Raw genomic sequence first — 5,000 nt, 5'->3', positions numbered from 1 at the left:
TTATATAGACCTCAGTGGTACCCTAATACTGTATCTGAAGTGTCTATTATATAGAACCTCATTGGCTGAGTAAAGCCTCAGAGGGCGTAGCCAAAGGAGCATCATAAGCATCAACTAAGAGCCAATTACCAAAGGAGGAAACTATGTCACTGTTGTCCCTGTGTATGCATTCTCATGGCTAACTAGCTAGAATAGCTACAGGCTAGCGTGGCTAGTTTGAGCAGAGAAATGGAGAGCTCTTCTGAATCTCCAATCTGCCACTAGCTTCATATCCTTCTCTTTTAAAAGTTAAGTAGAAATCAATGGCCTTTGGTCCATCTGTAACAAGTTCATCTTTCCTTCACTTCTGTACGAAAATCCACATCCAGAGTACAGACCTTCTGCAGCCATTTCCAAACCATTGTAGTATATAGCTTTGAGCTTAATACAGCCTTGAGCCTAATCAAGGCACTAAGGCCTAATCAGGTACACTACTGTGGGATATGATTTGACTTTGAACAGAGAGGGGGTTGTCTTTTGTTTCGCTGTTTTCTCAGAAAAAACTATTGGAGGGAATAATATATACATATAATAATATCAATACATTTTTTTTTTATCTCTGGAGAGATTATGAACTACAGTCGCAATGTCAAGGAGTGCAGTGGGGACCTCAAACACACACAGCTGAAGAAGGAGGGTTTAGCCATGTGGGGTTTATAATACCCGAGTCATTATTAGGCAATAATACCATGGCCGTGATTTATGGATTGTATTACTGATCACAGTCTGCCTGTAAGGAATCTGCAAAAGATTCAGCTTTAAAAACAAACTGCTAAATTATGTAAAAACTAAAAGTGTGGACTGTCCAAAGAACAAGCAAGCCAATTAATTTCACCTCTTTTATAGCCTTTAAACTTCTCAGCAAACTCTGTTACTGTGTTTTGGCAGGAAATCATTCTCTTTTTTGTCTTTATTTACATCTTGAGAGGCGATGAGTTGTGAGGGGCTGGATCATTTCTTTCTTCAATAAATGAAAGGAGCATTAGCCAAGGTCCGCTCTCTAGGATGAGTGCATCGTGTTCTAAAACCTAAACCACTCTTCTTTTTCTCGTATGACGCAAGCCTGCCTGTTTGTGCGGAATAATGATGATGGATGTAATTTTCTTTTGGAAAATACAATTAGCTCCTGCTCTCTGCAAACACAGCCTGCACATACAGAAGGAGCATTTGCAGTACAATGCATCTTAGCTCTGCTTTCCACTGAACAATTACCTGGAAATACAGAGTCGTCAGGGGATACTGTCGGAGCACTGAGTGCTCCAAACCAGCTGCAAGAGTTGGCAATATTTTCTGTTTCATAAGACTGTAAACTGGGAAGAGAAGGAGAAAGCAAAAGAATTGAAAGAATGGATGACATGGAATATAAGTCATATGTAAACCATCCTCCATGGCTTCGTCTGCTGAGAAGTGTCCACATATTAAAGTTTGTAGATGCATGTGTACAGTAGGGCTTCCTTACGGCTTAGTAGGCCAGTAAACATACTTCAGATGCCTTCATCTCACTTAGCTCTGGGGAGTTTATTCCCCGGAGTCCTTATGTTTCTTCACCCAGCAGTTTTCCTTGGATTAGGGTGGCACCTAAATCGCAGCTGTAGCTGTGGTCCAGCTCTGCGTTCTGCTACGCCCTGCTACATCCTGCTTCACCGTGTAACACCCAGCAGTGCCCTACTCTGCCATTAACCACTACAACTGCTATTTTTAGTCATAGTTCAGTTGTCTTTATTGTAACTATTATTGCCACTGTTCATCACACCCCCCCCAAAAAAAAAAGTTCCCTGTGTTGCGTTGCTTTTGAGCACAACTCTCAATCCCTCTTCTTTTATTTAGAGAGTATGTTTTGATTTTTGTTTTGCTTTTTGCATCCTTATGCATCCCCTATGCAACAGTCAATGCGTCTTTCTTTCATAAGAATAGTTTGACATTTATGTCATATTTTGGATCTTTGAAGAGAACCAGGCAAACACACAAGTTCAGTGAATAGATCTTCCCATCTAACTCTCAGTTAAAGCTAATTCACATTAGCTTCCAAAATGTAAAACTATTCCTTTAACTGGCCCACAATCTACCCCTTAGTGGAAGTTATTTTTAGTGAAACCAACCCTTCCTTATAAATGGCAGATCAGAAAATGTGCATGTGAATCTTTTTTGTTGTTGTCGTATGTGTTTACCAAGGCACTTACATCCTGACTAGATGAGAAAACACTGAATGGGGTCATTTGGAAAGACATGTAAAACAACCTGCTTTGTTATTTTGGGTGGAGGACTTGTTGGAGATGAAGCCACATGCACAGTAGTCTTGCATAATTAATGTTCCACTAGCATTTTAATTTTCACATTTAGCATTTAATTTCCATAGTTATCCAAACAATTAGTCAGCTTGCTCAGTGCATTCACATGGAACACAGAGGACGTATAGGAAAGGACACCTCTATGCATGCCAAACGCACACTAAAAATGTCTGCTTATCCACATGGACATTTATATGTGACTGCAGTTCTTCAATGTGAGTGTGCAGAGGCACTGACAGCTGAAGAAAGACCTTCATCAGTGTAGCATTCCCTAGACAGTCTGTCAGTCAGTGAGCTAACCCTCACTCTGCATTCATTATTAATCACAGATTTACACTGGGGCGCTCTGCAAACGATGGTGGGTTGAAAGGGGAACAACTCATGATAGAATATGCAATTGTCTGCATAATGCACAGCAGGTGAGGTATCTGGCCCTGATATGAAGTGCAAATACTGCATGAGGACTGTGCGGTTATTACTGTCAGGTGAGGACAGCGGCATCAGGGACAGTAGTGACAATAGTCAACACAGAACCAAGAGCAGAGGAAAGGTATCTGACAGGGTACTGTGTAAATAAATCTGATTGGATGTGAGTATTGGGAGTATGAATTTATATCAGCTGGAGGCATGGCCACTGATTTTTTTCTCTTCATTTACCCATGTGAAATGCTTTGTTGAACATACACATTTCTTTACAACAATATCTTGTTATGCACATTTGACTCGTCAGAGCTGCCTACCCCAGGTCTCTTAAGCATTATGACTTACAATGCTCGTGTCAGCAGTGCTGTGTCACAATTGGCCATTTACCAACAGCTCTTTTAGCCCCAGGAACCCTTAACTGACTGCCACCCAGAATAATCCCAGCCTCCCACTATTGACCTCTGATCCGCTCCACGTTATCAGATGGGAAGGTAAGTCCTATTAGCTGAGGGTGGCGGGAGCATCATTTATTCATTTGTCATCATCGCTGACCATCAATCTTCCCCATTCCCAAACCAGGTTGTTGTGCTGCTTTCCCGTCGACCCAAAGGGAAAAACTCACTTACAAGAGCATTGAATCACATTAAGTAGAATAAAATGTGTATAAATCACAGGGCTGCTGTGAGCTGTGACAGTGTTTCGAGGTAATCTCCATTTAGGAGCGATGTAAGGACCGGTCCAGAACCAGAGAGAGAGAGAGAGATCAAGAGAGACAAGGTGATAACTAATGCGGCCTAGCTTAGCTCCATCTTTGATGTTTGTACAATAAGCCCAATGTGCTCAGAGCCTATCTGTCCTTGAAGTGAACACACCCAGGAGACATATTCTAATCCAAGAGCCAGCTGAAACCTGGAGAGAAAAGTTGACTTTGTATCAGTTTTTTCCTCTGATCATAGTTCATTTAACATTGTATTGCTTCACTACTCACTGATGCGCATTTGGCCTGAAGTCAGAGCTGTGTCTTGAGATACTTATGTGGAGAGCTGGCTATACATTAAAAGCTAAAGCAGTAGTTCATGTTTCTGATTTTTAAGCATGGCTTTGTGCAGTGTCTTAGTTTCAGTAAGGATAAACAGTGAACTAAATGTTGATCTTTTACATTCAATTTACTCTATAGGTAAGTAACTTTTGCTGTTTTTTAAAAACATTTTTACCAAAATCAGTCCAAACCTTTAGTTGCATTTATGAGAGCTAATCATCTAAAATGAACTGCTGATGATCTCCTTTTGGGGATTGCAGGTTTTTTTAAATAAATATTTCACCAGAGTGAAGTGACGTATGAGACTGTTTTTAAGGAACCATTACATCTTATTAAACCCATAGACTTAAAATAAAAGTTGGCTTGTGAGCAAGCGGTGTAAGGGCGCGTTTGATTTCATCATCAATAATACCTTCAAGGGTGCCGTCAATCCAGCAGTTTTGCTGCCAGGCTTTTGTTTCTTCAGCCATCAAAGGCAGCAGAGCCACTGGACAGGTTGGTGTGTATGGCAGAATGATTCATCCCGTGGTAGGAAGCATCAAAACCAATTTGCACTGCGGTATTGGACACTGGTCTCTTTCTTTGTGCGTGTGCCTGTGATGTCTGTATTTCTGATGTGTTGCAGTGTGAATACTAAGGCCCGGCTGACTGATTTGTTTGTTGAAAATATTGAGTTAATGTTGATTCATTATCAATACATTGGTGATGGAAACAATGTTTGGTCACCAAAATAAGCTAATTGGAACTCAATTCACATGATTGTGACATAGAAACAAGTTTATAAGAGCTTCAGATAGGAAATTACTGTAGAGCTTTTTTAGCGATGGATACAAGATTTTGACCCCACAAGAATCTGTTTGGAGCTCATTTCACATGACTGTGACATAGAAAGGTCTGGTAGTAAATCCCTGTAAAGCTGGACAAAAATAATTAATAGACTAGTTCTTCATGTGAAGCTCCTACACTGAAATCCTTCTTATTACTGCAGCAGCAGTAATAGCTGTGCTATCTCTTGTTGTATATAATTGCATATTTGTATAATTAATATCCTGGGTTTCCATAGAGAATATTTATGTCTGGAGAAATATTGACAGAGTGTTTTGTTTTTGGCCATCAGCCAACACCACATAAATTGCCAGTCTGAAGAAATATGTATTAAAAGGGAACTTAAAGGTTGACACAGACAGAAGTAGCAAGCAACGGGGCGGGGG

The 5,000-nt window shown here is 40.5% G+C and overlaps 1 protein-coding gene across 19 annotated transcripts in view; it reads left to right on the top strand.

Moving 5' to 3' along the window:
* arvcfb (ARVCF delta catenin family member b) overlaps nucleotides 1-5,000 on the top strand; it is a 207,133-nt gene that overhangs the window by 73,834 nt on the left and 128,299 nt on the right. The window lies entirely within an intron of this gene.

This window comes from Etheostoma cragini, chromosome 5 (assembly GCF_013103735.1).
Source record: "Etheostoma cragini isolate CJK2018 chromosome 5, CSU_Ecrag_1.0, whole genome shotgun sequence".
Taxonomy (NCBI): Eukaryota; Metazoa; Chordata; class Actinopteri; order Perciformes; family Percidae; genus Etheostoma; species Etheostoma cragini.
This window is presented reverse-complemented; position numbering and strand designations above follow the sequence as displayed.